At 39.2% G+C, this 26,746-nt stretch overlaps 1 long non-coding RNA gene across 1 annotated transcript in view; it reads left to right on the forward strand.

Annotated features, from left to right (window-relative positions):
* Positions 1 to 876: 876 nt before the first annotated feature.
* Positions 877 to 26,746, forward strand: part of LOC103662906 — a 31,003-nt gene continuing 5,133 nt past the window's right edge. The window contains exons 1-2 of the long non-coding RNA XR_568582.2: positions 877 to 1,000; positions 7,927 to 8,026. This is a non-coding gene — a long non-coding RNA (uncharacterized LOC103662906). The remainder of the gene's footprint in view (positions 1,001 to 7,926; positions 8,027 to 26,746) is intronic.

Genomic DNA, 26,746 nt, shown 5'->3' on the forward strand with positions numbered 1-26,746 from the left:
TAACATGCAAACAATCATACTTCAACTCCCTCACTACAGGGAGAGAATAATTATTGATACGTATGTATAAATGGTATGTTCTTCAAATTCTTGATTCCTTAACCTTTCCGTGCGAAAGACTCTTGGGACACTATTGAGGAAAAAGTGGTTTTTTCCTTCCAGATGGATTTGTTGGCTACGGCAATATTTTTAGTTATGCCAATAAAATGAAAGGGAGACAGAAAATCAGGCAACTGCCGGAGTGGTTAGTGTGGGACTATTACCAAGGCAGAAATGAGGCCAAAGAGATGATAAATGTGTACCTCTCACCCACTCCATCAGCTGAAGCCTGACCTGGATCTTCCTTTCCATCTGAGCTCCAAGCAAGCCACCATTTTTCACAGCAGCCCTTAATAGTGGACATTAACTTAGCCCTCCCCAGAAGGGCTGACCTGCAGTCTACACTCGGTGCTTCTCCAAACTGTAATCACCTGCTCAGTCCGTAATTTTATCAAATAGCATGCACCTTTTTCAGCCACTTATTGGCCAATTAAGTCAAGTTCTCACTGAGGGGGTCCAGCTGGCTTCAAGTTATCTAAGATGAATTGATTGAAGACATTCTGCAATCTATGAACCCAGTTTAATGATCTAGGTGATAATACTTGTAATTCTTCTCAGTCAGGGGAATTTGCTGCAGCTGTTGTCGGCAAATCCATGTTCTGATACACTCAAGTACCAGAAAAGCAGTAATCTGCCCTCGGAGTTCCATAGCGATGGCTGCCTTGTGGAAAGGCAAAGTTCAAATTCATTCGGCATTGCCTAGTGGAGACAGTCTTTCCATCGATGTGTTTTTACTTCATTCCATTGTAAATGTTTTGTTTTTTTTAAGGTAGAATGTGGGAAGAATACATTATTGATAATACTTCATCAAGAACAGTGAATTGCAAATTAAATGCATTGAACACAAAATGCAATAAACAGCACCTCAAATGTTTTGAGATACAAAAAGCACTGCTTTAAGGTAAGAACATGATATTTTCTAAAATGTTGGGGTGGGGCTCCAAGCACGAAAGTCATTATTTTTATATGAAGTGTTTCATGGAAGTCAGAAATACTAAGGGTTTGTGCTCCCATCCCCTGGATTCAGGGCTATTGAAGTGATAATGAAGAAGTGTCAGACAGTGACACAGGCCTTCTGTGTATCTCCAAACACTTTTCTGCACAGTGACATATTTTTAAAAAGTAATCATTAAATAATTTGCTTGCTTGCTTTCCTATCTGTGCATTGGTTCCCTGAGCCGCTGAAATGTTAATTCTCCTCCCTATGAAGCAAATACTGTAAATAACACTCCGAAGGTTTTTCCGGGTGTTGCAAATTCAGAATACTTAGGAACATCTTTCCTACAGTGGTCTGTGAAGTTTATGTTTACAAACTGAAAAGCTGGTTTTGATTTTCTTACGAAAGTGGCAGCTGTGATATTAATTTACGCTGTGCTGAGGAGCTGCCGACCCTCTGTTTCTGGAGAGTAGGTTCCTTTCACTGAGAGGCATAATTGAACTTGGCTTTGGGGATGTGTGACTTGTTGGGAAAGGCTGGTGATTTTGATAAGATTTTAAATTCTTGCAGTGATGCAGGAAAAAGAATGGATGGGGAAGGATGTATCTTCAAGTACAGTGTAGGCTTTGGTGGGGAAAAGTTATGGGTCCATAGCCATACTCTAAGTTTAAGGGTCCAGAATTCCTTTCTACCAAGTAAAGAGCAAGAAACAAGGAGTGACCTTTTTCTTTCATTTTTGTAACCAGGACAAGACAAGGCCAGGCAGAGCTTTGGGGTCTGGTATGAAACAAACTGAGTTTTCTCTGGGAACAATATACCTGATTATTCAAAGAACTCTTCTCTGCATTTTTTTTTTTTTGCCTCTGTATTCACACACACCCTCCCCCATTGTTGATGGGTTAACCCAACTTAAAATGTTCTAACTACTGTAAATAAAAATCTGATCCAAGTGGGATTAATTGTAATAATTAATAATCACTTGCCACATGCCAGACCCTGGTTCTAAGAACTCTACATAATGTAAAACTCAGTTAATTCTCACAACAACTTATGAGGTCAATGCTATTACCTTCATTTTACAGATGAGGCAACAGAAGAACAGAAAAGTTAAGTAACTTGCACAAAGTCAGAGCCAGAGTTTGAACCAAGTAGGTTGGATGTAGTGCCCATGTGATTACTGACTACATACTGCCTCTCTGACTTCTCATAGGCCCAAAGCTTGAGCATATCTCTGTTTTAGCTTTCCAGCCTGTTCCCATGATATCTCCACAGAGAAAGAATTACAGAAGAGCAAAAGGACAACTGATGTCACAACTAGCAGAAACCAAGTGCTTGTCTTCAGGAGGCCTTACTCCGGATGTATTACTCAGGGCCTATCTAACCTCCAAAGAGCTCGAAGCACTTCAGAAATGTACTTGAGTCATCAGTATGTTAGCAAAGTGTTAGAAGAGGAAATAGCTTGCTCTTTTTTTTTTTAACAGATCAACACAAAAAGTGAAATGTCACGTTGACCTTGAACTCATTTCTCCGAGATCTTAGCCTGATTTCTCCTTTGGACCCATTTTATGTCATTAAAACGTGGATTAACATGACCCTTTCTATATATATTCAGATTATTCTTGGGAACAAAGAAGGTCTTTTATCTAAATTGGCACTGTTATAGCTGTTGAAAAAAATTAGGTCTTACTGGGGAGGAGGGTGAGGGTGATGGGGTAACTGGGTAATGACATTAAGGAGGGCACATGATGTAGTGAGCACTGGGTGTTATATAAGACTAATGAATCACTGAACTCTACCTCTGAAACTAATAATACATTACATGTTAATTAATTGAATTTAAATTAAAAAAAACTTTTTAAAGATTTTATTTATTTTTTTGACAGAGAGAGGGAGAGAGAACAAGCAGGGGGAATGGCAAGCAGAGGGAGAGAGAGAAGCAAGCTCTTTTTGAGCAAGGAGCCTGTTGCGGGGCTCGATCCCAGGACTCTGGGATCATGACCTGGGCTGAAGGCAGCCAATTAACTGACTGAGCCACCCAGGCGCCCCTAAATTAAAAAAAATTTTTTTAAATTAGGTCTTACTATGCAGGTGAAGATCTGGTATGGGGATAGAGATGTAAGAAGGGGAAAAGCTAAATACCATATGCAAATTTTGTATATCCTTGAACTTTACAGATGAGGAAACCAAGGCTAAGGCCACGTGCCAACTTTTATTTTTTTTACTGCTTAGGGCATCTCTTTCAACAAATAAAAATGTGTTACAATATGAAATTATTTTCATTGAGCATTTATTTATTTTAAAATATACATGATCTCCATTAGAGTTTCATAGACTTAGGGCCTCTTGTTATATACTCACAAGGCACTCATACTTTCCTTCTTAGCATTAATCACAATTGTAATTAATTAACACATAAATAATTGCTCATTTAACTTTGATATCCCTAACCAGAAAATTCCACAAGGGTAAAGAATGTGACTGTGGTTTTCACTACAATATCCCCAGTGTATCTGGTACCTAGTAGGTGCTCATATATTTATTGAACAATATAAATGAATGATTGAGTAAAATATTTTTTGTTACTTACTAAGAGTAAAACAGTGTTTTGCTCTAAATTGATGAACGTTAAAGTAGCTTTAGGTGCACAGCAAAATGAGTGGAAAGCGCAAAGAGTTCCCATATATCCCCTGTCCCCACACCTACACGATATCCTCCACCATAGACTAAAATGGTGTTTTACCTAGAGTGAAACAGTTCTGTCTTGGCTGCTAGTCTAACTTATCTCAAATAAAGCAGGAGAATAGCAAAGAAGCCCCCCAAATAGTGACTTAAATAAAATAGAAGTTTGTTTCTCTCTCAAAAGACAGTCTGGCTGATTTAGGCTGGAGGGGAAGCACTGCTCCATGAAGCCGGGGTGACATATGGCTTCCAAGGCTGCTCAAGTTGTCATCATTTCCAGCTGGTAGGGATGGTGATGAGCCAAAATCCAGCATGTGGAGCCCCTCTTAAGCTGGAGATGACACAGAAGTTGCACACATCTCTTTCTCTCACATCCCATTATCCTAAACTTCAGGCCTGTAGTCACTTCTTGCTGCCAAGGAGGCTGGGAAATGTAATTGCTTACTGGGTGGTCATGTGCCCAGAAATATGGAAAAGATGGATTTTGAAGGACAGCTAGTAGGCTGACACACCCCGGGATGAGGAATGTTTATTATAATAGACAACCCAATGAAACCTAAGAAAGAGGAACTAAAGCTGTAAAGCTCTAATCTTCAAATATCTCAATAGGCTCTTCTCACCAATATAAAGCCACCTTATTGGTTACGGAAGTACAAGTCATGCAAGAAAGGAGTGGTGTGACAACAAGAGAAAGCTGGGCATAAGATTAACAGCAATGTGAGAAACTGGTGCTTGGCTTATCATTTATTCTTTGAGTCATCCCTTTCCTTTTCCAATAAAGAAAATGCTATTATACGGGCGCCTGGGTAGCGCAGTCGTTGGGCGTCTGCCTTCGGCTCAGGGCGTGATCCTGGCGTTCCGGGATCGAGTCCCACATCGGGCTCCTCCGCTGGGAGCCTGCTTCTTCCTCTCCCACTCCCCTGCTGTGTTCCCTCTCTCGCTGGCTGTCATATAAATAAATAAAATCTTTAAAAAAAAATTAAAAAAAAGAAAAAAAAAGAAAATGCTATTATAGGTAGCCTCTACTGTGGGATCCAGTGACTTCAGCCTCTTGGTAGTCATATCCTTGGCAGTCCCCTCCCCTCTAGTGTGGGCTGGATTTGTTGACTTGCTTCTAAGAAATAGAATCTGTCACCAGATTAGGCTTTCATCTTGGGACCCCTGTCTCACTCTCACTCGCTTGCTCTGCGGGAAGCCAGCTGCCAGATGTGAGCTGCTATAGAGAGAGAGGCCCATGTGTCAAGGACCTCCAGGCAACAGTGAGAAACCGAGGCCTCCATTCCATAGTCTGTGAGAAACCAAACCCTGCTGACGACCACATAAGCAAGCATGGAAGCAGATTCCCTGCAGAGTAACCCTCCATATGAAACCACAGCACTGGTCCTCGTAGACACCTTGAGTCACCAGCACCTAACTAAACTACACCAGATTCTGGATCCACAGAAACTGGGAATAATAAATGCTTACGGACTGAAGCCATTAAGTTTCGGGGTACTTAAATGACTGATAAGAGTAGATGGTTGACTCATTTCAGCACCATGTACCTAAGATAAATACCAATCACTAGAATATAGATTCTAATGGTCCTATTATTTTCTAACTAACCTAGACTATAATTTAATCCACTGGTTTCTAAAGTCTGGTCTTGGAACACCTTAGGGGTCCCCAAGACTCTTTTAGGGGAATCATGAAATCAAAACTCTTTTTCTTTTTTTTTTTTTTTTACAATACTACTGAAATACTTTTGGCCTATTTCATTCATTCTGTCATGTGTGTACAGTGGAGTTTTCATAAGACTGCATGCTATGGGTTAATATCATTCTTTTGACAATTTATGGAATGTACACTTATGTAATCTTGTGTTTTCTGGAATGTTCTAAGGTAGTTAAATTTAGGATATTAGTACATTTTCTGAGATTTTTTCTGAGATTAACTCAGTTGTTCTCAGTACTTCTGTGCTTTAAGTAGTTATCTTCAATTATATATCTGGTGTAGTCTCTGTCACCTCAGTATTGTCCAATGAATTGTTATTTTGAAATTGTCAAGTTTTCATTGCATCTATGTAGAAACACAACAAAAAGCACACTTCTGTTGTCTTGTTTTGCAGTGATATTTTAGAATTTTCTCAGTTTTAATTTTTGATACAGTTGGTGTTTGATAGCTATAATCCCATAAACAACATCTCTTTAGACTCTCAGTGATTTTTTAAGAGTGTAAAACAAAAGTTTGAAAATTGACAAATGTGATTGAACCCCTATCCATGTTCAGCATTGTGCTGGGTATGATGAGGGACATTAAAGTGTATATATAGCCTTTTCCCTTCAGTTGCTTAAAATCTAATTGTGCAGAGAAGCCTCACTTGTTTTCTGAGATATATACTGCAACGCTCAGTGTTGTAGTAGGGACCATACATGCAATAGAAGTACATGGAAGGAGAAGTTGGGACGGGGGCAAAGTCAGTGGGGAATGACCAGTGCCAGAAGAAAGGCCTTTCAGGGGTGCCTGGGTGACGCAGTCGTTAAGCGTCTGGCTTCGGCTCAGGGTGTGATCCCAGCATTCTGGGATCGAGCCCCACATCAGGCTCCTCCGCTAAGAGCCTGCTTCTTCCTCTCCCACTCCCCCTGCTTGTGTTCCCTCTCTCTCTGGCTGCCTTTCTCTGTCAAATAAATAAATAAAATCTTTTAAAAAAAAGAAGAAGAAGAAAGGCCTTTCAGTCCTCCTGGTGAGAACTTTCATGAAAACAAAGAGAACATTTGTAGAGAAGACAGTGGGAAGGTCTGTCATTGGGGGGGCACCAGAAAAGTAAAGCTAAAAAGAGTCCAGCAGCTCTCAGCCACTGGCAAACTTTGATTTGGGGAACTTCTGTGGGAGCTCCGTCTGCCAATTACATTCTGCTTGCATCGATGGCCTGTTGGCATTACCCTCAAATGGCAGGCATGGTTCTGACCTACACTTCCCTTCAGGAGGAAACTTGGAATCTTATGTCCTGTAAACTCAACTTCATCATACTGAAATCCATACTCAGAATTTTGAGACTGTTGCCCATGTTAGGTATGTGTTAGGCACAAGGTGTTTTTCTATTTGAGGGCTATTGTGGCACTTATTTTGGTGAAAAGACAAAGAAAAGGGCAGGGGGATTTAACTGCTTTGGGCAAAAGATGCCACTGCTTCTTTTTGGCCAGTAAGAATTAGAGAATTCGGGCTGTAGTCTACCATCCACAAGCATGGGATCTTCCATTAGCTTCAGCTCTTTGACTCTCTGTTCTACCATCTATAGAAGGGAGATGTTTGCCCTGCATACCTCACAATGCAATCAGAATGATCATAGGAGAGAATTTGTGTGGAGGAGAAAGGGAAGCCATATCTAAATTTCTAATTTTAGTAATCCTAATGAGAAAGCTAACATGTATTAAGTACTTACTTCATGCTAAGCACTGTTTTAAGCACTTTCCTCACATTATGTTGATTACTAAGTACATCTGATCTTATTACACTGTAACATAATATTGAAAGCTTCATTGAGATCAGTAGATTCATGGCATACAACACAGTATGTCATAACAGCAAATTCTTAAAAAAAAAAACACCACGAAACAAGAACTCCTGTTTATTGGAAATTTCTTTAATTCTTAGACTGTGAGAAACAGAAAGGAGAGTTTGTCCTAAAATCTGTGCCCTTCTCTAGAAAATGTAGGTATCCAGAGTGTAGTTTATAAATTACAGTAAAACCTTCCTTAATAGAGAAGCAAAATTTTGCCAGAAACTTTATAACCAGACAGGTTCATTCTAAGATATCAAAAAGGGGGATGTGATGTCTTCAAAAACAATAATTCTTGATCAGTAGCTTCAAAGACGCTCCAAACAAAAAAGATGTGTGTGGAAGTCTTGGAGCAGAAGGTGAGTGAAAAGACAACCTTCAGGCAAAAAAGGCCCAGGGGCACGCGACCTGGGTTAAGGTATAGATAGGCTCCCTGTGCTAGACTCAGTCAGACCTCCACAGAGGGGAGGGAAGCTTCCTAGCAGTACTACCCTTTGGGGCTCCACAGATCATAAACACACGCAAAAACGTGTGTATTAAAGGCCACACAGATGTGTCTGTCACCCAGGATTGGTGATTAGCATTGACACAGGGTGACCCACTGTAGTGACTTAACACAGTTCAAGACCCAGGAGACTGTCTCTTCATCTCTTGCCCTTTGTCCCTTAAACAGCTTCTGAAGCCACAAGGATCTGTGGACTGTGCTACCATCCATGCAGGAACCAGACGGTGCCCTGGAGTGCAGGGAGAATTGGACTGGCAGAAGCACTTAGGTAAGAGAAAAGACAAATGAACTTGTCAAATTCTTCCTCTCACGCAGTATGAATGTTATAGATTTTTGCATAATAAAGTATCATTTCCCAAGAGCACCAAGCATCCATCTTCTTGCTTCTCTCTGTTCCAGCTTGGTTCCAGGTACTCAGGAACTGATGCAGTATTGACTGTTGCATAGAGTAGGAAAGGAACATTTAGCAACAATTCATATCACTCCTAAAATTGTATTTGTTAGTCTAGATGTAACCTCTAGGGCACATGGTACCTATTCTTTACATTGGTAACTAGATGGCCTCTGAATGCTAGAATTGCAAATGGTTCTGCTTTTATGAAAATGTTTAATAAGATAATTAAAAATCTTCTAAAATTAAAATTAAGCTCTATTTAAATAATATAAAAGTTTGGTTAAAAATGAGAGATCATTCATGTATAAATGAGTCTCAATAATTTCTAATTTTAATGGAGACTATGTTTCTGGCCATCATAGATGAGAATATAGTCTTAACTGAAGAAAGATTTGAATAAGTTAAGCAGTGCCCTACTAATTTTCCTTTATAATAACCCAATTAGAAAATATAAAATAAGAATGTAATACTGTATATACCTAGATATTCCTTTAAAAGACATTCCTTTAAAAAAAGATATTCCTTTAACATGGTCATGTTAACAATGAAAGCAGTGCATTTGATATTAAAATAGTTTATGATTTTTCTGCAAAAGTGCTACATTGTTACATGCAACTGCATTACGGTTTTTTGAGCATATGTAAAATTCATACGTAAAGTTCATTTTCTAATTCAAGTGTTGGTTTAAGACTTTTATTGACAATTCCCATTGCTCCTGCCTTAGGAGAGTGAAGTTTCTCCAAACTGAAATGAAATAAAATATATATATTACATATATGAGCTACAGTGACTGAAGAAATACTGGTTAATTTGTCATTGCTGTCAATAGAACACGTGAAAATCTTGGTTATACCAATATAATTAGTAATTTTGCTAAAATGAAGGCATAAATTAATTTTATGTAACAAATATATAATAATGAATTGTGTATGTCTTTGTTACTCATCCAAGTATCACCAGCTCATCAACAGAATACCCAGACATGCACAATAATAATTAATTCAGTCATCTTTGATACTTTGCTGTCAGTTATATAAAAAATAGTTTTACACACATTTTCTCAATTTTGTCATTATGAATATTTATTTGTCAAGGTAAGAAGATAGAACATATTTTATTTAGCAGTTTTTAGCTTTATTTATAACTTCTTAATATTTAGGCTTATGATCTATAGCCTTCCATTTATTCTCTTGCCTTGGGCCCAACCAAAGTTGAAGTGGGTCAGCAACCTGGAGGGGAAGTAGGTATCAACCCCTGGCCCCACCCTCCCCTGCCTAGTTGACCTAAAGGATGAAACCAGAGAGCCCCTTCGGTGTAGCCCCTTAGGGCCAAGTGAGGGTTCTACACACCTTCCTCTTTCTCATACTTAGCAGGAGACACCCACACATCCCTCCCCACATGGTTCCAATGTCCAACAATCTTCAACAAGAGGATAAACCTCTACAGTAACATTTAAAAATGCAAACGTGCAACTAAGGTGACACTACAGTGTGAACAACTCTTAGGTGGTGTAATTAGTCTTCCATTTATTCATCCTCTGGCGGAAGCATTTGTTAATGAAGAGTGCACTGTTCATATGGGGGCAGTCCTCATCCAATTATTAACATTTGGTTTAGAGAGAAGAGGAAAGGGGAGTTGAGGAATTGAGAGATGTCTTAAGATACATGAAGAATTTTCATGAGAGATTATATTTAATCTGCCCACAGTGACCCAGTAGTTAGTTGTTCCGCTTAAGGGTGCTCAAGGGTGCTCAGCTGAGGGGCAGTGGGGGCTGAAATCCAGTTCTTGCTTTGCTCACCAAACCATATGCCCCAGTGCCAGGCTGAGTCAGCCTTTCGCTCTGACAAAGGTGCTCTGTGGGCCAGCTGGGTCCCTGCCTGCATGACTCCAGATGACAGAATTCGGCCCAAAGAGTGAAAGTTATATGAATGCCAATTTGTAGTTAATGTAAGGAAAAGACGGCTTATATGCTTGACCTCATTTAGTCCTTATAACAACCCTGAAAAGTAGGTACAAGTATTGCCTTCACTTTACAGAAAAGAAAACTGAGACAGAAGTTTTGCAACGTGCCCAATGTTTTTAAGTGGCAAACAGGTTACAAAGCCAGGCTTTTGTGATTAAAAAAAAAAAATCTGTGTTCATTCTATTTTACACTATGATATGCCTTCTAACAATTTGGGCAATTCTTTAATGAAATGGGCTGTTTCTTTCTTTTTTTTTTTTAAGATTTTATTTATTTGTCAGAGAGAGAGAGAGCACAAGCGGGGACAGCAGCAGGCAGAGGCAGAGGGAGAAGGAGCCTCCCTGCTGAGCAAGGAGCCAATGTGGGACTCAGTCCCAGGACTCTGGGATCAGGACCTGAGCTGAAAGTAGACGCTTTAACTGACTGAGCCACCCAGGCGTCCCATGAAATGGGCTGTTTCCAAAGCAAGCAATTTCCATATTGTTTTAGGTGTTCATGAATAAGTTGAATGCCAACTCAGCAGATATGTCACGAAGTGGACTCACATACCCATAAATAGTTGAATCAGGTAATGCCCATGGAGTCCAGCTTTGGTCGGGAATACAGAAGCTGCTGTGTATTTCAGATATGAAGAGTTTCAATGCAGGGGATTAGAGGTATAACCAACCACTGGAAGAGTTAGGGGAACCAAGATCAGGGAAGCCACCAGCGATGATCTCAGGATGCCGTTCTAAAGCAGGTGATTCAGTGGTGTGCAAATTTTAAGGACCTCTGGAAAGTTCCTGCCCTCTATCTCAGTCTGTAGCACTGATCAAGGTAATTCTTTAGAATCTCACCTGGTAATTCTTTAGAACCTCACATCTACTCATGCATCTAACTGAACTGCATCCTGAGAATTATAGCCTCGCCTCTGCAGCCTTTCAATTCTCATAGGAGTGTCTCTTCATGAAAGAGATGCTGACTCTGGCCATATGGGGAAGGTGTTGGGAGAAATGTAGTTCCTGGCTGGAAGAGGTGGTGGTGAAACTGAGTTGACAACAGACACTCCAGCAAAATCCATAAGCCCTTTCCCACCATAGTGATGTAGGAGTCTATAATGTATACTTACTAATTATCAGAATTTCTCTTATTCTGTAGTGAGTTGGGAGTTAAAAGAGAAGGAAGTTATCAGGTCCTTTCAAGAGCCCTTGTCACTGCAGGAAATACAGCACAGAAAAGGAAAGTTGAAGCAAGCTATATGTAAATTTTCATATGTCATGATTTTGCCTAAGATTTGAGCATTTTCAACTGGTCTGGGCCCTAGAAAATCAGGGAGCTGCAAAAGCAGGCCTGCTCATCAGAGTTTAGAAAAATTAGTGTTCACAGAAAGGATTGCGTTCATAGGAAATCTATTCTGAAAGGCAAATTTTAAGAGGCTATGTTTATGTATGGTGAATCATAGAATTTAGAACCTAAACATCATTTGGTCCCAGATACCCCAAACCACCTCTCTGTTCTGGAAATGGGCATCCCTGAGAGTATGGTTGGGAGGTGTGCGTAATAAGTATGCCTTCTACTAAGAATCCTGATAAACTACTGACAGGGAGGAATGGTGGTTAATAGGGCAGTGATGATGGATTTACAAAGCTGTCTCTTAAGAGTTCAGGACCTACCAATAGGGCCCAACATGCTGGTTGGCAACACCTCTACTGCAACAATCAAGGGAGGTTAAAGGACTAAGTGAAATCACAAGCAAGTTAATGGCAGAGTCCAGATTGGAAATTCAAGTATCTTCACACCCAGCCGGAGTTGTTTTCTATAATAGTATCCTCTACTTCTCATTCTATCATATCTATCTATCTGCCTATCTATTTATCTATCATTTATCTACCTCTCTTTCCTACTATTCTCCCCTCTATCTACCCTTCTATTTTTCTATAAGCATCTAATCACTTAGCTATGTAATCTCTCCTTGCATCCATCCGTGTACGTTCATGAGACTCTATGAAGACACAAGAAGGTATCGATTTCCTTTTCTAAGTTAATGGAAGAAAGGGAGTAGGAAATGGGGGAGCTATTGACTTTTGTTTATTTGTTTTGGCTCCTACCTGAGTAAAGAAAAGCTTTTAGTCCGTAACACAGTATCATAACAATAGCAGGACCTATGAATTTTTCCAATAGGTAATTCTAGGCTGAAGACAATGTATGTGAAAAACAGCCTAGTGTGCTGCAATATTAAAACAGTAGGCTACTATGGTCATAATATGTTAGCTACTGATAATGAGATTACAAACTCCCATCTCCCAGTGTACTCCCTTCTGTGTCCCAGCACTCAATTTTGTTGCTGGGGAGCATCCACTGCTGAAGTGAGAGAACAGGCTTGGTTGGTGTGAGCAAGTCTTTTGCTTACATTTGGTGTAAGAATTCTTGTCGCTTTTTAAGTATCCGTCAAACCACATAGTCTTATATCACCTTAGGAAACAAATCCTTACAATAACTTGCTCAAAGACTCAACCAAAAAAACAATTCTAATCAATGAATTCAGTAAAATTGTGGATAAAAAGTTAACATACAAAAATCAGTAGTGTTTCCATACACTAACAGTGAAATTTCTGGAAACTCATCTGGAAAGAAGTTGATCCCATTTACAATACCATCAAAACAATAAAATACTTAGGAATAAATTTAACTAAGGAGGTAAAAGATCTCTAATCTGAAAACTACAAGACATGAATGAAATAAATTGAAGAAGACAAAAGTAAATGGGAAAGTATCTTACGTTCGTGGATTAGAAGAATTAATATTGTTAAAAAATCAATACTACCAAAAGCTATCTATAGATTCAATATAATCAGTATGAAAATTTCAAGGATATTTTTTACAGAAGTAGAAAAAAAACACTCCTAAAATTTATATGGAACCACAAAAGAATTTGAACAGCCAAAGAAATCTTGAGAAAGAAGAATAAACCAGGAGATATTATACTTCCTGGTTTCAAGCTATACTATAAAGCTATAGTCATCAAAACAGTATGGTACTGACATTAAAAACAGACTAATAGACCCATGGAACAGAATCAAGAGCCCAGAAATAACCAAAGCAAATACAGTCAACTAATATATGATAGGGAAACCAAGAATACTCAACAGAGGAAAGATAGTCTCTTCAGTAAATAGTGCTGGGATAATTGGATAGTTACATATAAAAGAATGAAACTGGACCTGTATCTCACACCACTCACAAAAATTAACTCAAAATAGTTTAAAGACTTAAATATAAGACCTGAAACCATGAAACTCCTAGAAGAAAACATAGGGATAAAACTCCTTGACATGGGTTTTGGTAATGATTTTTTTAATATGACACTGAAAGCGTAGGAAGCAAAATTAAAAAATGAACAGTTGGGACTACAGCAAACTAAAAAGCTTCTGCAAAGCAAAAGATACCACCAACAAAGTAAAAAGACAAACTATGGAACTGGAAAAAATATTTGCAAGCCATATATCTGATAAGGGGTCAATATCCAAAATATATGAAGAACTGATACAACTCAATAGAGAAAAAAAAAACACATGAAGCATCCCAAGTGCCCATTGATAGATAAATGGATAAATGAGATGTGGTGTATATATAATGGAATATTACTCAGCCATGAAAAATAATGAAATCTTGCAATTTGCAATGACATGGATGGAGCTAGAGAGTATAATACTAAGCAAAATAAGTTAGAGAAAAACAAACAGTGTATGATTCCACTCAGATGTGGAATTTCAGAAACAAATGAGCAAAAGCAAAAGAGAGAGAGAGAGAGAGAGAAGGAGAAATAATAGACTCTTAACTATAGAGAACAAACTGATAGTTACCAGAGGGGAGGTGGGGGTGGGGGTATGAAATAAGTGATGGGGATTAAGGAGTGCACTTGCTGTGATGAGCACTGGATGATGTGTGGAAGTGTTGAATCACTATATTGTACACCTGAGACTAATACAACACTGTATGTTAACTATACTGGAATTAAAATAAATACAGTAAAAAATTCTATCCTGTTTCTTAAAAACACACACACAAATAACCCAATTTAAAAATGGGCAAAGGACCTGAATAGACATTTCTCCAAAGAAATATGGAAGGCTGATGTGTACCTGAAAAAATGCAATCACTAATCACTAGGGAAATGCAGATTAAAACCACACTGAGATATCACCCTATGCCTGTTAGAATGGCCATTATCAAAAAGACAAAACGTAGCAAATGCTGACATGGATGTGGAGAAGAGGGAAGCCTCGTGCGCAGTTGGTGGGATTGTAAATTGGTACAGCTATTATGGAAAACAGTATGGAGGTTCCTCAAAAGATTAAAAATAGAAATACCATATGATCCACTGATTCTACTGCTGAGAACATATCCAAAGGAAACAAAAGCACTAACTTGAAAAGATACCTGTAGCCCCATGTTCATAACAGCATTATTTACAATAGCCAAGACATGGAAACAACCTAATTGTCTATCAAGGGATGAATGGATAAAGAAGTTATGGTGTATGTATATCCAATGGAATATTATTTGGCCATAAAAATGAGGAAAATCTATCATTTGTGACAACATGGATGGATCTTGAAGGCATTATGCTAAGTGGTATGATCTCACTTACATGTGAAATCTAAAACAAAACAAAACAAGAACAAAAACCCATAAGGGCACCTAGGTAGCTCAGTCAGTTAAGCATTTGCCTTCAGCTCAGGTCATGATCTCAGGGTCCTGGGATCGAGCCCTGCATCAGGCTCCCTGCTCAGCCAGGAGTCTGCTTCTCCTTCTCTCTCTGTCCCTCCCCCCTTCCTCCCCTTGCTCATGCTCACTTGCTCCCGCAAATGAATAAATAAAATCTTTAAAAAAAAAAAAAGAACAAAAACCCATAGAAAAGGAGACCAGACTTGTGGCTACCAGAGGCAGAGGATGGGAAGAGGGGAAATTGGAAGAAGGTGATCAAAAAGAACAAACTTCCAGTGATAAGATAACTAAGTACTAGGAATGTACTTACAAAGTAATGACAATAGCTAACGCTGCTGTACAATATAGGAGAAACTTGAAAGAGTAAATCCTAAGAGTTCTCACCATAAGGAGAAATTTTTTTCCTTTTTTCCTTTTTCTGTTTTCTTTTTATTGTATCTATATGAGAAGATGGATATGAGCTGATCCTGTCGTGGTGATCACTTCACAATATATATAAATCAAACCATGCTGTACACCGAAACTTATACAGTGAGGCAGGTCAATTATTTCTCTTTAAAACTGGAAAAGAATAACTTGCTCAAAGTTAGACAATCATGTCTCTATTTACATGTCTGAATCTAGTCATGGTATTTATGCATGTTTTGTTTATTGTATAGAAAGAGATGTTCTCTTCTGCCAAGATTTAGGGGAACATTAATCAAATTCATTAATTACTAAACATATGGCATACATCTGAAATATTTTGTCTGGATTTGGGGGCTGAATTTTAAGAGGCACATTGACAAACTAGAGTATGTTCATAGGGTGATCAAGATTAATAGTGATAATAAAATATACCCTAAGGGTCTATTGAGTCCAGGTAAGCACGTCACATGGGTTGTTACTGTTAATCCTCACGGTCACTCACTGTGGGCACGTAACAAGTGACTGAGGTCACGTACCAAGCCCTGATGCCAGACCCTGAGCTTTTATCCACTCACTGTACAGCAAGGACCCTGGACACCATCTCATATAAGGAGCGGTGGAAGAACTGAGTGTCTGTGCTAATGTAAGAAAGAACTGGGACCAATGGAGACAAGTTACCAGATGCAGATTTTATCTCAACAAGATCAGATGCTCCTATTCTTAGAACTGAGCATTCAAACAAAAGCTGAAAGACCGTTTTTTAAGGAATGCATGAAAGATTTCAACTCTAAGATATGTTGAATCTATGATGTGAGCAAAATAGAACAAATAATCAAGTTGTTGATTTCATTTCTACTTGCTATCAGAAAAATAAAAGTGAAAGTCTCTAAAAATATTAAAAATAATAACAAAATGAAAGTCTTTAAATTCCTGTGATTTTTCTTAAAAAGTTGAGTCTGTAGGAAATGTCAGATTGAGGCCCAGCTTCTCAGACCGTGTCCACTCTTGTTACTTGGTCTTTGGAACGACGTATTCTTTGGGTCTGAGACTTAGCTTCCTACCTCACAATATTGTTCTAAGGACTGAATGAGTTGATGTACGAGGAGGGGCTTTATAATGATTGAATACCATACACTTGTGAGGGATCAGTGAACAGAAACAAAATGTATTTTAAGTCCCTTTGATTTTTTTCTATATAATGATACAGGTCAGCCTTTAAAGCTGCTGATTCAAGCAGACATCTGTCTGGTAAATATGGGCATATAAATTTAGCCAAGGCACATATATTTTCAGTGGTTCAACCAATATTTACTGTAATTGGGGCTTATGTGTGTCAGTTAGATGCTAGGTGTATAGAAATGATTAATATATGGTACTACCCTTCAGGACTAGCATAAAAATAAATAATTGCAATTTAGCAAAATTAATGCTAACTGATAGAGGTGTAGCGTGAACAAAAATGAAATGAAATGAAGTCAATGACCCGTTTTAAAGGTGCGAGGCTGGAGTTACAAAGCACTTCTTCACGGTTCACTTAAGCACCAGCAGTTACACCGTACCTTACACTGCAGAGGTCAGCATGGAATTCATTTGCTTTACAGAATTTGCACACATCTCTACTAAATCGCTCACACATCGTAAAACCATTAGCCTACTGGTGGAAATCCTGAAACTAAGGTCCTGTGCATCCTCACTTTTGCACTGCCTTATTTCCATCCATGGCTAAACGTATGATCCAAGAGCGGGAGAAAATCTTTATGAATAAAGTTTCGCCACACAGAAGTTCCACACTGAGCAGTGCCCTTGGTCTCGCCTTAGACCAGAATCGGCGGTCACATCCATGAAGGAGAAGGAAGCCACGGTCCTTAGGGGTTGACGCATTTGATCCCCATTCAGTCCATAAGATGAGCTTGGGGAAGAAAAGGGGAGGCAGCACGAGAGGTGTCCGAACCTTACCATGTTGTCCCGCTGTTCACAATCACAGAAGATGGGAGACCGATTTTAAAGTTTTGCCAAAGCCCAATCAGAGCTGGTCTTCAACAGTAGAAGCAGTGGGCTCGTCATGCCACTCCGTACCCAAGATTCAGAAGCACAGTGAACAGGAATGAGTGACGAGGAGACACGTATCAATGGGAAAGCATCTATTGGTCTCCCCTATTCTTATCTTATATGGAAAACCCTAGAGTTAGTGCAGATACCTTTGAAAATGAGTAAATCTATGAATAAATGACTAAATAGCAAAAAAGGAGGAAGGAGAACTCACATTTCCTGACTTTGACCACTGTCCTATGCCAGGCAGAAACATTATTAATGCTAACTGATGTTGACTGTGTGCCAGTTTCTGTATTAAGCATTGCATTCACAGCCATGACCTCACTTAAACCTCACAATGGCCTCTGCATGTAAGAATTCTGCCTGTGTTTGCTGGTGAGAATACTTTCCCACAGCCAGAAAGAGGGTTGATTTGGAATTCAAAACCCTATCTCCTCTGGTGAAGCTCCACTCTTCGTGCTATACCAGAGAACACAAAGGTGTTCATAGAAAGGATGTGGGAAAGAACTTTTACGAGGGCTTGGCAGTCACATGGTGAGTCCCAGACTCTGTTTAGGAGTTGGGAATAGAGTGATGGGCAAGATAGTCAAGTTCCTGTCCTCATGGAACAATCAGGGAAGACAGAGACTACACGGGTAAAAAAGAAATGGAGAAGATAATTTTTATCGACTTATAAGTATCATGGGGAAGATAGAAGAGGGTGCCGGCAGAGAGGGAGCAGAGATGCTCCTTCAGCCAGAGTAGGAAGAGTCTTCTCTGAAGAGGAGACATTTGAAAGAAGACTAAGGAAAAGGGGCGGCCATGCAAAATCCCAGGGGAAATGGATCTTAAGAAGAGCTTGCTTGTTTTGGAAGCAAAAAAAAAAAAGGTCAGAGGGTCAAAAGGCAGGGAAGGAGAATGGATGGGTAGCCTGGGAAATAGGTGAGGTCCAAATCATGATGCCTCTGGCCATGCTAAGGACTTTGGAGGGTGTCCTCAGTGTATGGAAACCTACTGGGGGGGGGGGGGGGGACTTGGGCAGGGCCACAGCCTTACTCTGGCCCTAGGTGAAGGCTGTGGTTTTGAGAGATAAGAACACCTAAGAGGCTGTTGCAATGTTCTAGGTGAGGGCTGCTGATGACTCAGACTAGGTTCCTATCTGAGGAAGTGGTAATTGGTTTTCAGAATCAAAATCTATTTCGGAGGTACTGCTGACAAAACTTACTACTGGATTGGACATGGGATGGCAGGAAAAGATGAATCAAGAAACACTCTGGTTTGGTTGGATGGTGAGGAAGGCCTTAGGGTGGTAGAGTTGAAGGCCAGGCCCTCCCATTGGAAGGAAGAGGGTTATGATATTTAAGATCTTACAGACAACTCTGAATGGGTGTGTTCTAAAATGTTAAGGGGCCAGAAAACACCATAAATCACAGTAGGGAGAAGTCATCATTTTTAAAGCATAAAGAACAGAGAATAGAAAGAATGCCAGGATCATCTTTGGTTTGTATAATACAATTATGTGTTTAAAAGTCTCCACTGTATCACTCATCTGTTCTGAATCATAAACAACAGTCATTCATTTTTATTTCTTGGCTATGGTGAATAACTGCTATAGAAAATTGGAAAAGAAGCCTAGACTGATGAATTCTCTTTATTTCATTAATATTTTATATAGCCAGAACACATTAATTGATTGAGCAATAATCTTTATAAACATTCTAGAAAGAGGCAGGACATTAAAATATATCTTTGCTGATATATTTTCCTATGTGCATGGGGGACATGTAATTAAATTACAACCAAGAGGTGATACTTCTGTGTTCTCCTTTTAACAATTTGCTATGAATATTATCACATATCTTTGAATTTTCGTGGTCATCTTATTTTTAATTTGCTCTAAAATATTTCTCTTTAATTTACTACTTATAAATTTTAACGTGTTTGCAATGTTGATGAACAAATTAGTTCAAAACCAACATGTGTATAAAAATTATATACTGTATATAAAAATTGTCTAGTCCCTTTATGGTAAACTAGTTTTTGTTTATTAAATACTTGTAGATTTCTTACTAAAGAAGGCACCTGAGTGTGGTAGAAATACAAGTCTTACAAGAAATACAAGAACCACAATGGAGTCTTATCTCTACCTTTAAACTGTTTCTGTGATCTTAAGCAGGTGTCTTAACTTTCTGGGCTTGAGATTTATGTATTAAAAAACAATAAAATGATGGGGCGCCTGGGTAGCTCAGTTGGTTAAGCATCTGCCTTCTGCTCAGGTCATGATCCCAGGGTCCTGGGATCCAGCCCCACTTCGGGCTCCCTGCTCAGTGGGGAGTCTGCTTCTTCCTCTCCCTCCTCCTGCTTGTGGTCTCTCTCTCACTCACTCTCTCTCAAATAAATAAAATCTTTAAAAAAAAAACAATAAAAGGAAGCTGTATGATCTAAGATCTTTTCCAGTTTTATGGCTCTCTAATCTTTATTTTGTTAGCTTATTTTCACACTTCATACCATGTAGAACAATCAACAAAGAAATGTGCATATACATTATTTTTATAATGCACGTATCTATGAGCAAGATTATGATATCTCTTTTTTGTTGTTGGATAACTTAATAATATATGCTAATTTAGATAATGAAAATGAAAGCAGGATTACTCTACCCATCCTTCATCGTCGGGCTCAGTAGCAACTGTCTTTGTCAAGTACCATCCTCACCCCTAGATCCAATCACCATTTCTCTGGTCTTCCACAGCACTTTTTTGATATGTCTACTAGAGGACCCACTCATTCTGTCCCAGATTTCTAATTGTTTACCTGCCTACTTCCCCTGCTAGACTGCAAACTTGTTTGAAAGTATGGAGGTGTTTTTTTCACCTTTATGTCATCTGCAGCTTTGCACATAAAAAGCATCCTAGAAACTTTTTAGTTGGCTCCATCATTACTAGTAAGTCATATATTTACACAATCCAGACTAGTCATACCAAGTACTTAATTTTAAACAATTATATTTTAATATTAGGAAGCTCTTTTTATCTTGTAGATGCTCTCTTGCCCTGAACTCTGTGGCCCAAGCAAAATGAATGTCTTTCATCCTTTGATTTTGCCGTGACTTCTGTTATCTCTGGCTTTGGCCCTGCCTTTCCTGCTGCCTGGAACACTCTTCTCTCTCCTCCTTTCTCTGTCTCTTTCTCTAGCCAGTTCCTGCTCATCCTTTGCCTTAGACACACCCTTCTGCCAGAAGCACTCTCTGACCCTTCATATGCCCCAGGCTGGGTTGGATGTCCCTCCTCTGTGTTCCTCTGGCCTTCTGTTCACAGCTATTGTAGTCATCAACTCCCTTGTAGATAGTGATTTCTTTTCTCTCTTTTTCTGGCCTATAAGATCTGGAAATTCAGAGCCTTACTGGTATTATTCATGATTGTATCTTCAGGGATATAGTAGAGCCTGGCGCATTTGTGGGATGAATATGTAAACTTTAACCACTTTTTTCTAATATGAAAACAGAATCCCATTAAATTAATGACTTGCCCAAGACCTCACAAGGTTAGTGTAGCCCTCTCCAGGTCAGGTTGCAAGTGGATCATTACATCAGTAATATTTCCCTATTTAGTCAAGAAGAACCACAAACACCATGCCAGAGCTATTGCCATTTTTAACCAATTTTTTCTTTAACTAAACTCTACCACCAACGTGGGGCTTGAACTCAGGACCCCAAGATCAAGAGTCACATGTTCTACCAGCCAGCCAGTCGCCCCGAGCTGTTGTCATTTTTTAAATGGAGAGAGAAGATGCATGTTCACATTACTGAGGTTTAACTGTATTATTACTAAATAATGTAAGTGTGTGAATGGTGGTTGATGAGTTATACTTTATGTAATCAAATGGATTTAGTAGATATCCATATTTGGGTTGGACTAGTAGGATAGAATTTATTAAATGTCATAGAAAATACACCATGAGCAGGCTGGTAGGTGAGGAAAGGAAGGCTACCTTCCAGAGCCAGGAATGAAAGAGACTATCATGTCTTTGACCAGCAATGGGGATACTTAAGAACTGTGGGTCTCAAGTCTTAAGATTTGGGACATGGAAGGGTCAGATCATAAAAGCCTTTTGTGCAGCTGAAAAAAATAATTGCTCAACTCAAGATTATGCATGAAATTTATCCTTTGATATCTCTACTGAAGTGTTACTTTGCTGTTTTAGAAATGAATTTAACATTTGCTGTCATTTTTACCACCATAAGAATAATAACCATAAAAATATAAACCAGGTTCAGAGATAACATCCAGTTCTATACACCGTTGCTTAAAAAACTATTGCAAGAATAGTGAAATGAAGTAAAATTGCCGTTTCTTTCCTCCAAAAGCACATTTTCATATGGAGAAGTACTGTTGTCAATTCTAGCAACTATAACTTGGATCGAAACCAATACTGTGTGTGTGTGTGTCCCATTAGTTTCTAATCCGTCAATGAAACATTCAAAGTCTTGCCTACAATCCCTTCTTGGAACAATTTGCAGTGTCATAAATAGAGAAAAACATCAACATCTGTATTTGCGATTCGTCTCGTTATAATTTGCACCCAGTATACGGAGCGTCATTCTATCCGGCACACTATAATAAAAAACAAAAGTCTCCAACTAAAGGCAAACACAAAGGGGCTAAATTAAAGTGTCTGTTCATCTATCACTCCACATGGTGAAGAATAGCCAACAGCTGATCATTCATCTGCCATTTTCTTCATGAGCAAAGTAAAAAGAGATAACTTACCTATCAAACAGAGACATATTTGCTGAGAAATCAAGTCATACATTATATTGGTATACATACGTGTATGTGAATAAATGTCTTAGAATATATAGCTATATTTCTACCTGCATACGAAATTTTGAATCCCATCACCATCACCACCAATCACGTCACCCTCCCCACCCCTTTTGGGGGCAAGAAAATAATCTGGATAAATTGTTCTTAAATCCTAGCAGGTACACAGTTTGTGAGGATTCACAAACTTGGTTGCTATCAAATTGATAATCAGGGGCGCCTGAGTGGCTAAGCGTCTGCCTTCGGCTCAGGTCATGATCCCAGGGTCCTGGGATTGAGCCCCACATTGGGCTCCCCGCTCAGCGGGAAGCCTGCTTCTCCCTCTCACACTCCCTTTGCTTGTGTTCCCTCTCTCTCTGTCTCTCTCTGTCAAATAAATAAATAAAATCTTTAAAAAAATGGATAATCATTTGAGAATTGCGCTACCAATTTTAAGAAAAGCAGAAAAGTGGGGGCGCCTGGGTGGCACAGCGGTTAAGCGTCTGCTTCGGCTCAGGGCGTGATCCCGGCGTTATGGGATCGAGCCCCACATCAGGCTCTTCCGCTAGGAGCCTGCTTCTTCCTCTCCCACTCCCCCTGGCTGTCTCTCTCTGTCAAAATAAATAAATAAAATCTTAAAAAAAAAAGGGGGGGGGGAAATGAAGGAAGCCACTGTGGAAATGAGCAGGGAAAGAAGTATCTCCCCACACCATGGAAATACATACACATATACATAACCGTACATGTGCAGACTTATAAATGACAGGCCTTCAAAATAACAGTGGGGAAAAAATGAAGTAAATGCAAATGTTTTGTAAATTAACTCTCGGGGAAAAAGGTAATTACATTATTGTATTAACAGGGGCAGCTTAGTCACTTTTTTTCCCCACTCAGAATGTGGCTTGTTCATATCAAGGCATGTCATCACACTTACAAGGTATTTATTGGCTGGCATTTTCATAAAAATAAAAAAACCGTATTAAAAAATGGAAAGCTGACAAATTTGATTTAAATGGATACTGAACTCCAGGCAAACGTGTTGTTTGAACTCGGCCTGATGTGCCGAGGCTGCCAGGAAGCATTAAAGTACTAGTGAGTGGTCAGTATGTGCTCACGTATCCCATGTCAGGCTTCGCAAGAACGCTCCTCTCTTAGAAAATTATATTGTTAAAAATAAGTGACAAAGCTTGAGCAGGCCCTTCAAATCCATAAAGACATTTGGAGGAACTGAAGCATGCTTATAATAAAACCAGGGTCTCTAAAATAGAGGCCAGATCTCATGTAGCATCGTGCCAAGTAATCAGATAAAAATGATTACGCAAATTTCCAACAATGAATCCCTTCTGCATTTGCTGAGGGAGCACATCAGCAAGGAAGACACATCTTTAGAACCGTACTTTCAGCTATCAGACTTTTCTGTGGAGGCTTCATACGCACTTGTTTCTTCTTTCTCCCCTGTAATGCTCATTCTGAACAAATCTTGAGAAGCCCTTGAAATGGAAAACTTACACTTAAATCCAGACTCAGAGCCGGGATCTGTTTCTTGACAATGAAAAAAGAGAAAAAATCACCCCAAACTTCCATGTCACTATCCAGGCAAATATCCTATCTATCATAAGCACTGTGGCTCCTGGATAACAGATTAGGCACATCAATAAAATACTGTAACCACAGTTTGAGACAAATGCCCTGATATGTATCAGGTCAGAGGTGGACCAAGTTCTTGTGGAATCCTGAGCATATTTATCACTGGCCAAGCTTCAAACTGAGTTTTAAATTTTGTCAGACATGAAAAACTGCTACCAGATGGTGTCAAGATAATTTCTCTCTGTGTTAAAATCACACACTTAGGTATAGTCAATAGTAAAAATCAAATAATTAGTCCAAACACCAGTACACACCTGGCACCATTCCTACTGCAAGGTAGGAGGTATTATTATGATGTGTGTCTCTTTCCAATTAAGAAAGCCCACACAACTAACACAGAGTAGCCTACTAACACAATTAGCAAATGATGATTTTCTAGAGCTGTGAACCATCCCAAGCCAATAGGAAGAGACAGTGTGTTATTCCAAATTGTAATCCTATTTCCGAGGGCAAGAGAAAGTTCGACAGAGGTTCACTCCCTGCCACTCCCATCTCCACCCTGTACCACCTTCAACTAAATGAAAAATTAGTTCATATTGTGAGATGTTCAGTCCCTGCTTTTTAAAAGAACCTCTCCCCCAAAATTATTATAAATTCCCGCATCATGTGGCTAAACTCCATTCTTCAAATAACCTCAAAATGTAGTACAAACATTTGGAAACTCCTCAGATGTGAGAAACCATATACTATTGGTTCCCAGAGTAATAAGTAGAAGGCATAAAGCAACTTTGAGAAGGAGGGTATTAAAATGCCCAGATTCGTAAAATAAACTAGAAAAATGTTATACATTAGAAAGCACAAGGAAGCATGTTATTACTAATTAACTTGTAATATGTTTGCTTTCAGAATATTTTAGAACATATAAATTATTACATTTAACCACACAAGTATTTATTTAGCTCTCCTCTGTTGTGGCATTTCACTGGGTATAATGGGGGTCTAGGGATCTAGAATGACAATTCTAGCTGTTAATATGAAAATCTCATTCTCTTTTAAAATGTGGATCTGAGGGGAACAGATGAATCCTGGCAGTGGGCAATTGTAGATGTGGAGTATCACAAACTGCTGGGGGAGAGTCTTCTGTTTGAATCATTCCGGACACCCAGAATCTCTAATTAGGGTTCCTCTTTCCCGCACGAGTCCTGCCTGCTGCACCGCCAGAGTGAGAGCATCATGTAATTTTAATTATCAGCCTTACCGCAGAGCAAAGTTTTCACGCTAGGAAGCGGCCAAATTACAGGACTTTTGGCATTTGGGTTCATTTCCTAGAAAACCATCACTTTGGGTAGGGTTCTATTTCCCCATACCTCAATGGAGTACAATAAAGATTTTATTCTATTCCAATAATTATTGGCAAGAGCATGATGCCTCCCTCTGTCACTGCGCAGGAAAAAGCACATGAAGAAGATCCCGGGGAATCGGGAAGATGGGGTAAAGTGAGGTCACAACTGGCAACAAGAAAACCATCCAGTCTTTGAACACAAAGATTGTAAATGTCTACTGTTTTTTAAACTTATTATTTTTGGCAGGGTTGCATATGTTCTCTGTGCTCATTCCACGAATCTGGCTGATTATTATTCCAATCACCAGAGGAAGAGAGAGTCACATTAATTTGTAGTAATTAATAGCACTGATGCATTTGACAGCGCATGTTAACAAGCCTCTTTGATTGTTTGGATCTCTAACTGCGGCCCTTCTTGTTTGCATCACCTCCAAGGAATTCATAATATCAAAGCTTAACGGTATCTGATACTTGTCAAAATGCAATTTATAAAAGTTTAATTCTTTTATTGATTTAGTTTGGTTTTGATGCCTGCAGAGTCAGCTCCCTTGACAGAACTTAGCGGATTCAAATGCTTGTCACCAGCTCGGCCTCCTTTTTGCAGGGAACAATTGCCATGGGCCAAGCCAACAGGCATGGTTTAATTGCCATTAATTAAAAGCATAAATCTCTTTTTTCTTCAGTTGCTCTGCTCTTAAAGGGGGCTGCACATATCTCTCTTTTCCTGTGTTTGTCAGAACACCTTCTGGCAAGCAAAGTTAACCCATTCCATCTTTCTAAGCACTTTCTGGGGTAATCTTTTGAAGCATTGCTCTTATGATCTGATGTGAAATGCATGCGGTTCGGTGATATTTAACAAACTGGATTTCTTCTTTATTGCAGTATAATGAGGTCAAATGAATCCCTCCATGGGTTGTATACATGCTTAAATGGTTTTTGCATCAAATTCTTTTTGACAGCAAATAAAACAGCAGCCAAACAAAACATCAGCTACTTAAAATTAGAAGGGAGGGGGGATTGGATGAGAATGCGCTTTTAAAACAAAAACACATATATGCTTTTTAACGTGAGGTGCAAGTAACCTTCCAACAAAATAAATCTGCCTGGTCATTTTCAGATTGGAAGCAATTAGTGCGATTCTTGAGATAAGGGAAGTGCTGAGCTTAACAGAGCCCAAATGATTATACAGTAAATATTATTCCAGCTCCGTTTACCTTCTAGTATTATCATTAAGTCTATTTCATTTAGAAAAGACCTAGTGATGTTGTGAGCAAGGTAAAAATAATGAGGAGAACTCATCGCTCACTTTGATTGGGGAAGGTAAAAAGGGTGGGTGAAAGTGGGTAGGTTCTTTTTATTATTTTTTTTACTTGCCCACAATTATCCTATGAAATGATTATCCACCAGGCTTTGCTATTCAATGGCGGTGTCAAAACAATTCGGTTTCCCCTGGCTGCCAAGCGCCTTCTCTTTCCCCCTCAGTCCTGCCGCCGTTCGGGGAAGTGTCGCTGTAAGCAGATTATTGCTTTAAAGCATTTACACATATTAGTTTTGCTGCATCTGCCAGCTTTAGCAGGATTGCCGAGCCGCGGAAGTCCTCCTCGCTTTATTTAAGAGGGAAGAAAAAAAAAGTTCCGCGCTGGGCTGCTCGGTGAGCTCAGCGCATGAATATGTTATGCATCTGTTTTCACCCGGTCAGGCTGGGGAGAGTGATTGATTTTTGGCCCCAGTGCACTTTTTGCGAAAATCTTTAA

This window comes from Ursus maritimus, unplaced genomic scaffold (assembly GCF_017311325.1).
Source record: "Ursus maritimus isolate PB19 unplaced genomic scaffold, ASM1731132v1 scaffold_12, whole genome shotgun sequence".
NCBI lineage: Eukaryota > Metazoa > Chordata > Mammalia > Carnivora > Ursidae > Ursus > Ursus maritimus.